At 43.2% G+C, this 18269-nt stretch overlaps 1 protein-coding gene across 1 annotated transcript in view; it reads left to right on the forward strand.

The window, feature by feature from the left end:
• The window catches only part of Cad99c (cadherin 99C), a 116408-nt gene that overhangs the window by 7562 nt on the left and 90577 nt on the right, over positions 1-18269 (forward strand). The gene's annotated exons all lie outside the window — the stretch shown is intronic.

The raw sequence follows: 18269 nt of genomic DNA on the forward strand, positions 1-18269 counted from the left end.
GAATCGAGTTGGCATTGGTATCGTTTCTCTTCGTTTAAGTCTTTGAATGTGTTCTTTAACTTGTTTAGGGTTTTGTGTTTATTTCTATGGAAGTGTTTATCTGAAATTTCACTTTCATCCCCTTTTAGTCCCAAGCGTGCGCCGCCATCACGGTTTCGCGTGAGTACCAACAAGTACAAACTTCGCGCTTGCGAACAGGCCCTTGGAACTTATCGAAGACACGCTGAAAAGAGGCGAAAGCGAGTTTGAATTCTTTCGCGGTTGTTCGCAAGCGCAAACACCGAGCATACGTCCCTCGAATCGATTCCCTCGGTCCAAAGTTGTGCTAGATTGAGCGATCGAGAGTTGGGAACCACTTCATCATCGTGTTCCTCGAGCGTGGTTCTCGTTTGGTACATCAAGATATTCCTCGTGTATAAACGTCCTTGGCGGAGGTGCGAAGAGGGGTGGTGTTTTTCCGTCATTTCTTTTTTTCTTCTCTTTTTTTTTTTAACTCCACACGTCTCCCTCGTGTTCGACAACGAAATAAGCAAAAACGAGCATGGTCGCCATAATAAATTCACGGTGGCTAATATCGCTGCGGGACATCGCGAACGGCGGAGGTCGTGCATCTCTCGTTCGCCAGCGATGATTTGAAAGTCAATACACCGGGGACGATCCCCTTCGTGCGCTGCAGAAAATTACCTTGTACAGATCGATGATCCTTCGGAACGGCACGCGAGTCTATCGTCCTCTTGTCACGATCCACTTTAGTGCCAAAGTTTTCTCCGGGCACGATCGTTCAGAAGCAAAAAGTCCTTCTGCTCTCCACGCTCGTGCACGTTTCCTTGGGTTTACTTTCTAACACACGATCCGCTTTTTCGTGGCACTGTGCTGTTGTAGACGAATTCGCGCGGCTCTTATTTTCAACCACGCTTGAGGACACGTAGGTACCATTTGCTTGGTTCGTTGAATTTGTCCCTGTGCCAGCTGGATAATAGATTCGAGGCATTGTAGAATAGGTAGATGAAGAAGTTAAGGATGATCGCAAATTGTTAATCGTTCTGAATCGTCTGTAACGGAAAAAAACTGCGAAATAAATAAACGTACGGTCAGTAACGATAATTATTTCTGCGATCGTTTGCTTGTGGCTCTCGCTTTTTTTTTCTCGGGGGCTGTTTCTACGTTTTCATCGCGATCGAACGAAAAATGATGTATGGAGCTGTATTTGCAGGTAATAATAACGAGCAAACACCAAAGGGTGATATATGCAGTGGGATTTCGTTTATCTGCACTCAATTAATCAGAATGAATCTCTGTCTGACGTTTGATTTATCGAACTTACTGTTGAACTTTTCATACGCCGGAGCGTTCCGTTTAACTATGTCTGCGTATATCACGATACAGTACTGCGCGATTAATTTTTACGTGCAATTAAATTGAGTTGTTATTTGTGTTCATACAAGACGATACTGTGTGGATACAAGTTATGGTATAGAGAATAATTAATTCATAAATATGAAGCTAATTGTACATATATTTGTACAAGATTCTGCGTATAGATACTCCTTAGTGGAAAAGTATATGAATGTAAAAATTCGTAGAATAATATTAAAGAAACGAAGAGAAGCGTATTTAAAAATATCGTGTATATTTTTAAACGAAGCACGTATTCAATATCTTTGTTTGGTGTTGTTGCATGTATGCAGTTATCGAAGGTTATTGATATAAAATTTCCTTGCGGGAAGGCTGTACATCGAACGTGAAGTGCAAATTAAATTACATAAGGTCTCAAATAGGACGGAAAGTTATTGCCTGCTCGATGGTGAGCTCCTCTTACTTGAATAAAGGTATCATGTGTTTATCCCTCCAACAGCACGTGCTGGTGCTTTTATATGTTCGGAAATTATATACTTAAATGCAACTATAATCCATTGCAGCTCGTAGAATCAAACGGTTACTTGAATAACCATCGAAATTTTCCAATTATTATTAATTCATAGAATCGATTAAAAAAATGCATTCAATTTACTTGAAACTATTAGAGAATACACTATTTAGCTACAATTGCTTTCAAATTATTTGAGAAGTGTAGAAGAAAATTGGACTCGAAGTTTGGAGCTTTTTCATACGCAGCCACCCTTAATTAACATGACTGATCCGTTCAATATTCCTTCGTCAACGTGTCGCTCCCAAATTTGTCTAAATTAGGAGAAATTATAGGCTGTGAAAAAGAGCTATCGTGTACAAGACCTGCATACTAAGCAGCGAACGGTGAATAAGTAATGCACCAAGCAGGTGTTCAACTCTGGCCAATTCTGCCTATTGAGACTGAAAAGTGTGACGATATTCAGAGAACACGGTTAACACTGCCATTAGCCCGAATGTATATGCACAAGAAATTTCAATTATTCTGCTAGACGTGACATAGAATTTGTTAGAATTCCTGAAAAGAAACGTCCCATCGTTATTTTCATTTCCTTTGACCATGAATAATTCTATGTAACCTTCCATTAATTTGCCATTTTCTGTAGCGCCCATTTCTCAGTTAAATGCACTATAAACTTGTCAGAATAGATCTGGTACGTATTGTAATGGTTAACAATAATCGTTCTTGCTAGTGACAGTTCAAATGGCGTTACAAACGATGTCACTAGGCAGAGTTACTTTCTATTGGACACCATATTAGGCATTAGAAAGTTTGGATTAGGAAAATAATTACATATACAATATACTTGACTCTTTAAGATCTTCTTATTCTACTTGCACAGTATAGTTCTTATCTAATCCGTATTTTAGTGTCCAATTGACACATTGAAAATGTGCGTTTCGTCGGATATCGATGTTAACCCTTATTCTCGTTGATAGTCAACGTCCTCCGCTACGCGTGGCTACTGTGCCCTTAATCACGACCATAAATTTACCATTGAGAAATGACCGCACCCGATGCTCGCGAACCTCTGTCGCGCATACCTGTATAATGCTCGCGTTTTATCAACTTCATCGTATTTAACGATCGTTTTGCACGGTATGGCGAATTTACATAGTAGCCACGAGGCGACACGTACTTCCTTTGCTATCGACGATTTCGTGTGCCCTTCTGTTACACTGTCTCTCCATGCGCTATGGATTTATCGCTAGTTCTGCCTATAATTGAACGATGACTAACGAACTTGCACGGACGGTTTATCAGTTTCAACCTCCACGCTTTATCAGTCTCAACGGTGATTTCTTTCGTCCGGTGTTCGTTCGAAACGTCAGATAGTTGTTACGTTTTAACATATGTATTTACTAGTTTCTCAGAGGGAACTGAATGGCTGGATGAAAAAAATTCAATTGACCAAAGAACGCGTGTCACGATTAATCGATGTTCGACCGCCAAAGTGGACAGTTTGAAAATTATTCGCAGCGTGTTTCGACGGACGCCAAAAATGTCTAAGCTAAAAATTTCGTATGACCGTCACGAGTAACGTGTCTCGATCTATGCGTCCCGATTGCGAAAAACACCCATCGCGAATCCGAGTCTACACGCAGTCGATGCGTATGCGGAATGTTTTCCAAAGCGAGCCACCGATTTATTATCCTTTTAAAAGGCGCGGCACTTTTAAACGTTGCCTCTTTCTCTCTCTCTTTCTTTTTCTGATCACTGACCGTGCCTACTGCAGACTCGCGAAGCAGGTAGCCAGGTGCAGGACAGGGTGAAGGTGTAGGAAGGGGTTAGAGACGTAGCTGGGGCGTGGAAATAAAGGAAGACGAAGGAAGGGATGCAAGAGGTAGAGTCGAAATTCCTGTGTGAAAAAGTCGGCTAGAGTAACGTCTACGAAGGTCGAAAGGAAATTGCCTCCTCGAGATACTCGTCCTTTCCTCCTTCGAGAACTTCTCACGCGTGGCGCTCGTTTTTTATGGATTTTGTCGTTCTGCTGGTTTAGAAACAGTAAAGTTTATGGTCGGAACGTCGTAAAAGATTTTAGATTCGTTGTTGTTAACGTCTGCAGGCTTGAATTATACAGTTATCCGTAGGAAATATTTGGATAATTTATTAAACCTTTCCGCGTCGCAATGCTAATGGATTTTGCACTGCATTTTGAGGGCAATGGGTTGTAATTTAAATTGAACAAATTGATGTTGGAGTCTATATTTCTATGTGGCATTTTACCATCGACGATCTGATTTGCCTATGGAAAACGGGTTAAAATTCTAAAAGACATTTTTTCTACTAACATTTGCTCAAAACTTTTTTATATTTAGTAATAAGAACTTATTGAAATAATTTCTATGCAAGCATTAATTAATTTCCGTAAGAATATCTGCATAATGCTTCCCGTATAAGAGGGTTACACACTTATGGCTTCCTAAGGGTCACTATTCTCGCGACAGTTCCGTGTTCAGCGCCCACCGTTGGACTCATATTTCCAACCACGATCACCTAAATGTCCAGTCATTGGACGACCAAGAAAAAAGTTTCTTGTATCGTGTGTCTCATAGATGTATCGTGTTGCAATTATTGCGTGGCGTTTCAAAGAAGGAAGCAAGGTTGAGAATGAGTTCCCTTCGCGGTGTTTAAGGTGTCCCTGACTCTCGTCATCTCCATTTTCTGTCTATGGCTGGTAACTTTGGTCTTGTGGCAGTTATGGTACAAACCGCGGTGTACGTTTCGATTCAGACTTGACAGACCATAACGGTAGTAGTGTGGATTATTACTTAAATGAATTATAGAAAACACGTTGCTTTTTTTCTAATAATAAAGTTGTCGCTAGTGGATATAAGTGGTTAGAATTATTATTTTGTTCTCGAATAAGAGTAGTAATAGTGTATTTAAGAAAAATAGTTTCAAATTACTTGCGAAAGTAATTTATTGTGTAATAAAATAACTCAGAAAAGAAATTAGTTACTTGCTCTAAATCAATTTAGATTATTTCGCGCAAGTTAATCGTCTCGTCTGGCACCGCTAAGAATAGATCTCTCTTCGTTATCCAATTCAACGGTTAAGCTTTAAATACATATTAATACCGCGCCATCAATCATTACGCGTTTAATGAGCATCCGCCGATTTCTCATTGCAGCTAATTGATTTCGCCTTACGCAAAACTGACGCAATAAGCCCTGGTCCGCTCTTGACTGGATCGGAGCAATTAAAACGTCTCGTTAAGACCGATTGTGCAAATGACAGTCCGTTGTCATTAATTTCGCCTTCCTCTCGATCCACCTTGCTTGTTTCATCACCGTATGACCCGCTCGTTACCTTCTCAATACAATTCTTTTTACCAGCTATTTGTTTTAAGATCGCGACCGCAGTTAAAAATTCAATTAACCTTTTAATATCATAATTCACAGACTGTTGCAATGATTTCACGACCCAAAATATATTCAAAAAATTAAGTATAACGATATTGTATTTAACATCTGGAAAATCCATCAATATTTCCATCGCGTGTGCAGTATTATCTGAAATAAGAAGAAATGGTCGCATAGGGAAATATGAAGTCGACGATGAAGGAACTTGATAGTCGCAGTTCGCATTCTCGTAGATAGCTTCATACAAAGTTATGTATTCCTATTGGAAAAATATCGATTACAGGTTCCTCTAGATAATTTTCAGAACCTCTCTCTCTCTCTCAACGTCGCAATCCTCGATTTTCATTTTATTTTGGCCGCGAACCGCCGGTTGCTACCCCTTTAACTCGCGGCCATACGCGCGTACACGTTCCACGGTTAATTGCACGCGGCCACTATTCCTGGAATATCGCCACACCTACGGGCTCGTTCCCGTGGTGCAGGCCACGCAATTATAACAGATGCAACGACGTATCGGCTAGCCTTAGAAACATTGTTGCACTGCGACGCCTTTACGATCGAATGCCTGTGAGCAGGCACCTGTAATTAGCCGGCGGATTGTCCATGCCCGTGTGTACAACGCGATCGCTTTATGGTACGTTAAAAAGTAAACCGTGAACTGGCCTTTCCGAGCTGTCCACGGTGGTGAACGCGCGGGTCTTAACGATGGCCCTTGGTAACGAGCCCCAGCGGATATCCTGCGGAGCACCGAGGAAATATCTTTCTTACGGATCGGCGCATTCATCAACCGAATTACACGGGGTACGCGATTAGCTTTCGGGCATACTCTGACCATCTTTCACCCTGCAGACGGATGGGTTTATCGCTGCTGCGATGGTGTCAATACACCGCGAGCTGAGCGCGGATTCCATCCTGGTTAACCGTGATAAATGCCAAGTAGCCAGGCCGTTTGTAATAGTTACATGCGTTTTACGATTTCTAACGCATGCTGCGAAGCCTCGAGTTGATTATGAAGATTGCGTTTGGTTGAAATAATTTAGGTCGATTTCTTAATACGATGAGTTCCTTTTCTCCTGAAAAATGTTATCTCTGGTATCTGTCGGAGGGTGTTCTCATTGTTACCATTGAATGTATCGTGAAACTGTATGCTTGTGTTTTAGTTCGAAGAGAATGGGACAAAAAGCAGGTAGTTAGTGCCTGGAATAATGAAAGCAGATTACGCGAGCAGTACCCCGGTTTGTTTCGTTACCGGATGATTTCACAGAACTTCGTGATATTCGAAGCACGTGAGCAACGTCGTTCGGTAATTTTCTACGGTTTTCTGCTTATCGAACGAATTTTTCCGTTACGTGGATCAGCACAGTATACATCGGCACTATTACCAACGATTTTGTGCAAATGCATAAAGCGCATCGGGCATTAATGCTTAATTAGTCCAATTTAGAAAGGATCGTTCGAATTGAATTCGATTACGACATCGCCATTGTTGTAATTCGACCCACTAATGACGCTCGAACGAATTTTATTTTCGATCTAGATGCTCGTACGAGAGTCAGCTTTATCAGCAAAAATTATTGTATAATAATGGGACACGTAACTTCTTCACTTCTCTTTCGTCCCACGGCTCTCCATAATTGAAACTACGAGGGTAGTCGTTGAATTGCTTCTCGGTTTAAATGCACTCTGCTCTTTGCGGAATTAAATCGGAGGTTCTTGTCTTATCTGTGCCATCTGCGACATATTCGTTCGAGCATCGTATAGGACTTAGACTTCAGTCGACGAGAGTTGGCGTTTGGGTTGCAGTGTAAGAAGTTCGTAGGCATACACGCACCCCTTTAAATGGGGGTTATAAACGATTTCCTTTGTCCTTTGAAGGGGCTCTTCAAGCCGTTTGGTTCACCACCGTGCAGTGTTACTAAGACGCAGAAATAGCTTAGAGAAAGGTTCACTTAGCGCACTTATCACAGTCTCGTTATTTAGAAAACAAAGGGTTGAGTTTGGCGATATCTAAAGTATCTCTAACTACCTTTACCATGGCGCGAGGGTGCAATGGACGAAGCCTTTCAAGCTTCCACAGCTTAACTCGTGCAGCCTTGTTCCAGCGTCTGCAAACGTTCATTTGCATATTATCCGATGATTTCTGTAATTGGATAGAATGTAGGTTTGTCGTATTCGCAGCGGTTAAGAAGATTGCGATTCCCTCTGAGAGTAGTCTATACGTGCCACTTGTATGGAGGTAAATGTACTAGTTTCTGGATTTAATACGCGTTAATTTCTGACTAAAGGTTAAGACGCTTCACGACAAATATGAAGCAAGAAGAGAGAATTCAATGCTGCAATTTCTAAGTAAAATGAAAGCAGGTGAACACGACTCCAACGTCGTACCATGATAATCGATCGTCGTTCCATAAATTCTCATACTCCTACAGCAAGTACGCTCGATATCCAAAATTGCAGGAACCGCTGCAGCGCGATCCACTTTACACCACGTACATCGAGAACACCGAGCATCGATCGTGTTCGCGAGTCTGCATCGGCCATCCTGTCCCAATCGATGAACGTCCTAATTGCAAGAAACCACGTTTCACAGGAATTAGTCGGGCCGGACGGGACGCGGTCGCGTACCGTTCAATTTCGCGTCTTCGACGTTAACTCGGAATTAATACAATTAATCTGCGCTAGCCATCGCAGAGGGGAAATTTGCTACGTTATTAAAGCGAGGCAGCGTTAATTAAGAGGAGCAGGTCGAATTCGCAGGAAACCGGTGCGAGGCGCGTGTGTGGGCAACAAGGGACAGTGGAAGAGCGATCAAAGGGGGAAAATCGGTCGACTCGATCGCCTGATCAGGCTCGACAGACGCGTTTCCTACAGACGTACGTACGTACAACCGCTGCAGGTTTCCTGTGCGTGTTTATGATCCGCGTTTTAATTATCTCGATAGGAGGACCCGCTTGTAATCAAGTCGCGGAGCCGCCCGTACGGTCTCACGCGGCTGATTTATATAACGCATCCTCGATTCAAAAACTCGTCTGACATCGCGGGTTAATTGGCCACCTCCCTTGTCCCCCTCGTCGCCAATTGGACTCGGTTATGAGAACATTTTCGTGTTCGCACGGAGGTATGGTTTTGACACGTTGCGTCATTGCACGGGAACGACGTCGATGACACGAGAAGCGGTGGATAAAAGACAATCGTGAGGCAACTCTGACAAAGAACAATAGCTGCAAAACGAGATCAGCGATGTTGAAAACTGTGGAGATATTGTTAGTTAAAAATAAGGAAAAATGGTGGAAACAGCTCTCCATATTGAACACCTTAACAACTTCCCCTGTATCGACCTGTACTTTCTTGTAACGATCGACTTCGATCTCTTCCATCGCGAATTACCCGCGAGAGAAAAGCGGCTGATTCACGACGACGATTATTTTCGCGACAGCGAGCTGTAAATTCGAGCGCGCGTCCGTCGAAGCGGAGGAAGCCTCGCGGTGATCCTCCGCAACGCGGCGTTCTTCCGGTTCTCCGGCTCGGTTCACGTGGGTGTCGCGGGCCGATTATGCGGATTGGTGATTTGCATGCGCGCGAGCATGCACGCACCGCGAGATGGACACTATTACGTTTCTCGCGTGCACTGGCAACGCCATTATTTCTGCGTTCGAGGGCCACGCGGATGTGTACCATTGTGCGCGCGCGGGGCAAAACGGGACGGATGGCAGCGAGATTACACGATAGGCGCGAGGCTATCCGTGGATATCGTTGTTTATGCGCGGGCTACAATAAGCAGGTTCGACGATGACTTATTCTTTGACCAGAACGAGAGGCGACAGGCGATACTGCTCGCCTCTTCGATGAAAACGTTCCTTTGCTGTCAGCTTTTTGATCAATATTCGAACTATACGGAAGATTACACAGCTGCAATTACGCTGAACCTCTTTTGCTTTCTTTCTCGCTTACTTGAGAATTAGCAAGACGACGTTCAAATAAACGAGTTCTTTAAGCACACAAAGGAGACTTCGCGAGTTAACTGGAACGAGACAAAATACCCAATAGCAATCTAGAATGTACACACAAAGTTTTAAAGGTAGCAACTCTTGTCTCACATTTTTTCCTTCATCGTAGGAATTCGATCTGCTGTTACTCGACTTTCTCAAAACCAAGATCCTCAATTGAAGTTCTTTCTTCTTTCATCCCTTAACATTCGATGAACACCTTCGACACTGTCGTTCGCCAGGAGCGTGATAATTCTATTCGATGCCTTCCGGTGAAATATGAAAGTCGAGCGCGAGTAAATCTTCCGGCGAAAGTAAACGCGACAGGGGACATCTCGAGGCGCATGGCCGCGAGGTAGACGCGTTGAACGTACCAGCCGCATAAACGACGGACAGAGAGGATCCCCTGGATTTATTGTGAGGCGACAGCACGGCAGCGTCGTCGTCCCTCGAACGAGGAAGCGGCCTCGCGCCGCTGGAACCGACGCGATCTTCTGCCCGCGGCGCGTTGTTGCATCGTCACTGCTTACGTAGCAATTACAGCGTGGCTGCACTTTTATCGTCGCGCGTTTGCAATTTTGAATGGAAGGCTTTAAAGTAGCGGGGGACGATAAATCATTTCGCGAGGGGTGCCGCGGTGGTAATTCATTCCACGCCGACGCGTCGATGATAAGACAGCCGGACGGCGTCAGGCATTGGCTAGATTTCCGTAATCGTCGTCGTTTTATGTCCCAACGTGGAGCAACGTCTGCGAGGGAACGTCCACACGTCGCCATTGTCGGCGAGCCGCGGTTTGTTGATTAATAAAGCCGGAAACGCGAGTCATTTCGTGATTGGGGTTGAAGGTGGCCTGGTAACTAATGGTGTTTAGTGTGCTTACGCTTTTGTGTTGCGTAATTTGCAGCCATCCGGTGGACAATGGTCTAAAAATATCACGTTTTAAGGAGATTGGTAGTATATTATTAATAATGTTGATAAATCAGAATTTTTTTCGATTAGAACGAAGTATGTTTGACATAATATCTATAAGAGGGATTGCTGTACAGATATATAAATACTCTTAATCGTACACGTGTCAGTTGCTCCTCAGACTCCAAAGTGTCGTGGACGCGAAATTTCTTGCTTCTGCGAGACTCGTTGCGGTTAATAAATAAGAGTATTGCAGTAAAATGAAGAAGCCAGACAGATCTCTGCTATATAAGTCAGTGGTGCTATTAAGAGGAGTCGTATTTCTTGTTCGATTAAAGTGGAGGAAAAAATAGCGCAGGAAGACTTAACGAGCGGTGGCTATGCTGCTTCTATTTTTCTCCCGATAAAGTTGTCCGAAAGATAACTCGCATTCTTGTTCCGTCTCTCTCGTTTAACTGATTAACTCCCGGGACGCTCGACAAAAGAACAGACACATCCCCTGTAAATCGACTGCTGTAACCACCGGGTATTCGAATTTTTCATTTAACAGCGCGAGGATACGGTTCGAGGAGGGTGCGCTGCGTTTAACGACATACCTGTTCTCTCGTGGAATCTCGAGGATCTCATAAATTATTAATTTTTTCGATACCGTCGAACGCGTGCACACGTGGACGTCCGCGGGGAACCGATTCGTCCGCAGAAGAAAATGCGAGCCGCGTTCGGATGGAAACGGACAACGTGCCAATTACGCGAATCACATCGCTGATCTGACAGGAAATCGTAGAACGGACGTTGCTCGCGCGGCGATGAAAAATCGAAACGTTCTCGTTCGAGTCATTGATTGCTAATGGAAAAATTCCCGCGGAACGATTACGTCGGTGGAAAGGAAGCTGGCCGACGTCGCCGCGTTACCGCGCCGATCGTACGAGCAGCAGAACGATGATTAAGGATCTTTAAACGCGTACCCTCGGAAAGTAGATTGTAAAACAGAGGAAACAGCGGACGAGCCGGCCAGACTCGTCGAGCCGTGGCTGTATGAAGATTCAATTTTCCGTTCGCTTAACTTCCGGCATTATAAAACAATCTATCGTTGTACGCGATGGTTTGGACGTGCATGATTTTAATGCACGCCTTCGAAGCCTGTGGCCTGTCGCACTTTATCGCTGATACTTCAGTCTGTAAGCGAGGCGATTAAATCAACTGTATCATATAGGCTGTATTGTTATTGGATGGGGTATTTAAGATGATTAATTTTAATGTTTGCACAGGATTATGAAGCGCACTCTGGTGCAACGATATCGTCGCGTTTTTCTCAGTGTTCTTCTTTGGATATTTAAAGGATAACAGATCTGAGCAGAGATGCTTTAACTTTTGACGCTGAGTTAAATTGTAGCAATTACTTTATGAAAATATTTTACTGTGCAACGATAAGAAAGTGTATACATTGCTTGATTAATTTTCATTGTACTGACATTGTAATTTAGAGGATCTTCCTCGCAATGAAACACGACAAATCGAAGCCACGTCGCACTTATCGATACCTCCACAGCCGGCGCGGTCCTTAAGCGATGAAATATTGCAACAGAAGAAAAACCGTCGAAGTGTATCTTCGTTAGCGTCAATAAGACGAATGTAATCCTATAAACGACTTCTTCAAACAGAGGATTCGACCGCGCTGATTTATACGAGGCCAGTTAAAACGCTGTTGCAGAAACGTACGGGTCGCAAAACGGTTTACTTTTCCCCGACGGTGGTATTTGCATTCTTTATTTTCAATCCGGAGCGACGCCGGCGTACGCCCCGGGCGCTAATAAAACTTGTGCCTTTCCGACCTCATCGGACGTTAATACCGCAATTAACATACTTTTAAATTGCAAAGTATCGCGAGCCACGGTTAAAAATAGAATTTCACCGTCGCTTGCATAATTCCCACCGGCGGGAGACGGTCGACGAAAGAGACGAAAAAAGAGGGGAAGCCAGTCTTCAGGGCGATCATCAATTCTCGCGCGCCGGGGGTTGTTGCCGTTCGAAATAAAAATCCGAGGTTACCGTGGAATTTCGCGTAAAAAGGAGTCCCGCGAAAAAGGTAGCGCCGCATCCGTTCGCGCGCGACACGGTTACGCGCGAGCTTGGCGAAAGGAGCAGCTTTGGAGACACACTCGGAAGAATTTCTGCGGAGACTCGCGTCTCTGACATTAGAGCAGTTCCAGCCACGAGCCTCGTCGAGCTTGTGATCGTCGCACACGTTAAACCACCGCTCGCGAACGTGTTTCCCGTTTACCATGCAAACTGGCTCTTTTACGCTGGTCCCAAGGTTTTTCGTTCTTTTTCAACCAGCCAAAAAAGTTTGAAAATATTTGTGAATTCCTTTCGAGGTTTTTAAAATGTCCGACATAGCGTTTTTTTTACAGTTATGGGTTTAGTTTGTGGTATAACGGCTTAATACTTGTGTTCTTCTTGTTTAGAAGACTATGGTCCTTGATTCAGCAGTCGGACACAATGCTGGTTAAAAATATTCGGGGATCTAAAAAAGATGCCATTGGAATTTATTTGTGGATAGCTTTGATGGCTAATAAATGTCGCTAACAGTGCCTCTCTGGATAAAAGATACTTTATTAAACATCGTAAATATCTATTTTTTACTTTTTACGGTAAACTCTTGCATCTTTTGGAAATTCTATGTGCGTAAATAATTCATACTGGTTTAACTAACGTGACTCACATAACGGAGACTCGTATAATACTTGTGATTCGGGGACCTATTGTATTGTCATGCAAATTTGACGTCTATAGATAGCTGGTTTTATACAGAATTCCTTTGTCGTTCGAAAGGTTTCAAATTTATCTTCAATTTGCTATCCATTACTATTTTTAGTGGTCCCAATATTTCTGCACACTATTGAATTTTAATGCATATGGTTTCTGATCAATTATTTTAATTCGTAATCAATTAATTTCACAAGATGTCGACACTGGGTTATCATTAACTATTCGTTGACTATCTTCAAACTTTAAGTAACATTACTATCGTAACTGGTGCTTGTTCTAATTCTCAACGGACAGCAGGTTAAATTTAAGTTCTAAATTTAATTCCTGAGGATCTATATGAAGATGCTTCTTCGATGGTACTGCTTCCTCGTTAGATAATACTGGCTTCAATCAAATAACATTGATATTATAGTATATCATCCTTGCACGCTCATGTTTAGAATTCAGTTTCACCCATCGATACATCACCAATTATTATAAATCCGCACCTAATTAAAATATAGGAAAAGTATACAATTTTGAATGTTGAAATTAATAACAAGTCTGAAACCTCCAAACGAGATTGCATATTACGACTTACCGATCAATTACACGGGAGCATAAATCCTTTAAAATTATGCACTGTCGCTCGAATAATAGTTACCGGTACCAAGCGTAGCGCGACAGTTAGTAATTACTCTTACGGTAATAAATGAATTTCTGCGTGTGAATAGATCAACGAAATACGGTTATTTATCGAGCTCGTTCGTATTCCGCGGCATGTGACGATGAAAGGCAATGGTTTTCGTTTACAGATTGCTTCTCGCTGTAAAATGTCAAGGTGCTGCAATAACTTATTCCTCCTCGATCTACACCTAACCATTCGTACATAATAATACATTAGTTATCAGGCATAAAATTATAGCGTAACGGTGTAGAGCTCGATTGGATGAAAAAAGTAAAGCGAAAAATTCGAACCTTTGTAGTTTCGAAGGCTTCCAGACTTTTGAGTCAGTTTAAGAGAAAATTTCGAATAATTTGCTTCTCTCGTATCGCTGGGTGAAAGTGTTTTATACATTTATGGACGAGTACGTTTGCAATTAATACGGTAACGATTAGTCTTAACGACTTTTATACCAGTCTCTTCCAGATTCCTCAATTAGTCGTAATCTGTAGCTGCACGGAAATTTTCGATCGTTTTCAGCATCGTGGTTCCGAGAAAAACAGATTACAGAGAAAGTAAAATTCCTCGCCGTACCTCGTCATTTCCCCTAACAGTCGACAATTACACGAAATATGCTCTACTTCATTATCGCTACTTTCACCGCGAATCCCAAGGTGCAGAGTTCCTGTTTCACAGAGAGCGGAAGCGGAGAGGAACCATTGAACTGAATTGAAACCATTACACGTGTTTCTGTGCACGTGGAACAAACATTTAGCAAACCCAATGCGTACAAAAATTCAAGAGTAATTATCTCATTCGAACGTAAAAATCTCGCGATAAATGTTAGGTATATGTAAACGTCTCAGCCATCGTGGCGAGAGGGACGCTGCACCCTCTTCGCGCGTCCTCGACGCCATAGAGGAGCGATCTAACGTCTGAAGCGCGCGAATTTTTGCCCCGGGACGCCGGATCCGGTCATTGAAAGCCGCTGAAGCATTTAATATTGTAATAGGTTCGAGGGCCGGCTGGATAGCATCTCTAATTCAGCGTTACGGGCAATCGGACATGCAAATGTGGCGGTCGCGGATCTCGTGTGAAATTAATTGCGCGTGACGCGGCTCTGGGTGCTCTCCGTGGAGAACTGGTACCCCGTCCTCCACACCGCCTCGTCGTGTTTAACACGTGTACAGGAAGGAGACAGACCTCGCGTGGGTATACAAGGTGTACGATCGGTTCCTGTGATTGGTCAGTCGTTCGGTGGAGACCACGCGAACCCTTGATTTTAACCTTTTGACGATTTTGGATCTTCTTCTCGAAAATGGATCTTTAAAGTTGATTTGGTTCCTTGTGCTTCTGACTTTTTTCGGTTAACCCCTTCTCGATTCACTTGTAGCTAATTACTTTTATATATCTATTTTGTAGCACAACGATACAAAGGATATGGTTTTGCGTTATTTGCTAGCACGGTTATCTCTTGTTTTTCATTGTTTCTAACACTGTAACTAGACGATGAAAGTTTCAATAGAGAGGATTGGAATACGGCGCGTTGTTAACTGGCGTAAGCATCGAGGCATGTCCCGAGTTTATTTGTAATCCATTTCCAGCGGATTAAACGGAAACACGATCGCGACGTAATTACTAAAGTTAAGACAACGTGAGCTGCGACGAGAGAGTTATGTTCTGGTTTCGTTTAATCGTTACGCGAGACGCGCTGTACGTAAGCTTAGTTAAGATATTAATTAAAAGCTGTCGATGATAATCCCAATTAGTACGGATTCGCGTGTGCAAAGGGATGCGAGTTAAATTATAGCCGTGCGTAAAATTCCAATAGAATATACCAGCGATGTAAAACTTCCATGCTGCTTCCTGCTAGAAATCTAAGCCTGAAGAAGAACACGAACAATTTTCCTCTGAAAAAAAACCTCTCTCGCCAGTCAAGAAACAAACACGCGATTTTTATCCGCGAACGAATATCCTGCTGTTTTACGTGGCCTTTTGTAATCTCGTAGTTGGCGAACGGTCGATCGTTGAGCGGCAAGTACCATACGAATACGTTGCGCAGCGGATTCTATTATACGATTCGCCTATTATCTCTATCGTGGCAAAGAAAAGGAAGTCACGGTATTCTCTCGCCTTCGTAACGACGCTCGAAGGGATGGTTGCTCGAGATGCCGGCATTTCCGCCAGCGCTCGCCTAGCCCAGCATTCTGCGCTCGTTGTTACGAGCTAGACGCTCCACGGAGTCTTTAACTGGATAACGAACCTTATGACAATCCACGGTTTAATTCCGCTGAATGCGTACGTATAACCGTGGCGTATAATAGCGCAATAATGGTCAAGTTAAAAGTTCGTCGGAATGCGATTCGCTCTGCAACGTCGAGCTATGAACTCGAGCATGTGTGCTCGGTTACTACTGCTGAGGGACTTAATGGGCGATGCCGCGGACTAAAATAAGATGATAATCAGGAACGAGGAAATTATGGTCGATGCCTCGTTTTCGAGAGAAGTGACTTCAGCTATCCGTCAAGTAGACGGGCAGTAATGGCAAGAAACCGTAAGCTAGCGCAATGCATCCTTGCGTAATATCGTGGAATTGATTCTCGTTGTGTGTCACGTTTCATCTCGTTTTGTCTAGGAAACGATGATGAACCTGAGGTGCATACTTCTGCTATCTTTTCGTTTTATTTTGTAAGCGGTCATTTCTTATATTTGTCGAATCTTTATATATGTTTAACTGCATTCGAAGTGCTGATGAACTGCGATGTACGAAGTGAGACTCCTACGTCGAGATTAACTTGAATTTTCGAGCACGTGTCGAACCCATTGCTAGCCAGATAATTCAATGCCCTGCCTCTAGTTGCGTGATTGATTGCGTGGGATTGCTAACAACGTGTCAACTCGAAAATCTCCTCGTGCCTCTCTTCGTGTTCTGTACGCGAACCGTAGATACGATGTCATTAACGTGTACAGTTAATTGCGTATCCGCGGTATGTAAATTAAATGTAATCAACTGGTCGCGATATTTGTAACGAACCTCGTAAAATTTCTGCACGCCACCAGTCCTCTTCGTTCGCTTCTTCATCATCGCGCAGCGTCGTCGATTTTTCGTGGCATGGACAATCGTCCTGAGGGTGCAGCTCAGTCTGGGTCGAATAAACCTCGAAGTTTCTATCGTGGTAGTTAAGAACCGTTGGAATCTCGTTATTTCAAACGAACATTATTCGTAAAGGATATTCGCGTAATCTCCAGCGTGTCTTCGACGATTATTTTGATCCAGAAGGATAAGTGGTTCAACCCGGACTGACTGGTTGGGTAATGGCGGAGCGCTTTCTGAAAAGTGCCCGGTGATGAATACAAGAAGCGAGATTGATGCATCTGGTTCAGTTCGAGGAATGTTTGCACGATATTTCTTCGAGTATGTTAAAGCGTTGCTCCTGTTAAAATTCTTTCCATCGTTCGAAGGGGTCTGTTTCCTCTCCGCTGTTTTGTACGCCATTCCTATCACGTTTTATGCGAGTACCTTTACGTTTCCTCGTGAATTCGAGTTCTCTGGTTGTTTAGGTAATTTTTCATACTGTTAGATATCATCGTCTCGCGATAATTATATATTCGATGTGACGTGTTACGCAGCGATATCAGAAGGTCGAAGGTCACTAATGTCGCGCATGGAAAGTTCTTGAGGCGCAGGTTGGTGAAAGTCATTCAGCGTCCCAATGAATTGACACCGGTCGAGTGAAAGTCACCTGTTAATTAAAGCTTTGATTTACATCTTATCGGGGAGTCTACGCTTATTGCTGGACGATTGATGGCTATCACACACGTAGACAGACTTGTGCGAATCATGGGATCAACGCCAAGATAATCGTGAAAAGTGTTAACAGCATCTTCTTCGTGGAGTTATGTCTCTTCGTAGCCTCAGGAGAAATCATTAGAAATTTTCTATAGCACCAAGCTGTGAAAATTGTATCCTTTGCGATTCGAATTTTTTCACGATGGAGAGGATTGCAGATGTATCTTTTAATCTGAAATCTAAGGAAAGTTGATTGGTGTTGATAAATAGAAACAGTGATAAGCAATTATAGTAAAATTCTTCGAGGTAAATCACGGTTAAGAAAAGCTTGAAATGGCAAATATGAGTCGTACTAACACGAACAATGATAATATGAACCATCTATTATACTAAATCGTACGTATCGCACATGCGAAGAGATTTAGCGAGCAAAATGGTACCTCCGTTAAACCTAATACCCCTCGAAGAACATAATACGCTATTAAACATCAGCACTGAAAAATTTCCAGCGCACAAAACGTTTTCTATTTTTCTCAGACATCATTAGCTATTAATAAATACCAGATTCGAAAGTTAGATAGCAGAACCGTTCGCCATATCGCCGTTCGCCAAGTGACATTAGACGTGCGAGTGTCGATCGCGCGTGTCGTTAAACGGTCGCCCAAGAATCGAGAGATTTATTATTTATCGAATGAATTATTAATGCTACCAACCGTTGGTTGTCATGCTCGAGGCGTGCTGCCATTGTCACCCATTGTATCTCGCATTGCGCGATGTCAAAAAAGGTGCATTAGTCACCGTAAGGGCTAGAACGTGGTCGTCGCGGGTTTTAACCTCGAATCGTGCGTAAATCACGAGCTCTCTGCCTCGCTGTCTCGAAATCAATTACTGTACACGA

The sequence above is a fragment of the Xylocopa sonorina genome, chromosome 10, assembly GCF_050948175.1.
Source record: "Xylocopa sonorina isolate GNS202 chromosome 10, iyXylSono1_principal, whole genome shotgun sequence".
Classification (NCBI taxonomy): Eukaryota; Metazoa; Arthropoda; class Insecta; order Hymenoptera; family Apidae; genus Xylocopa; species Xylocopa sonorina.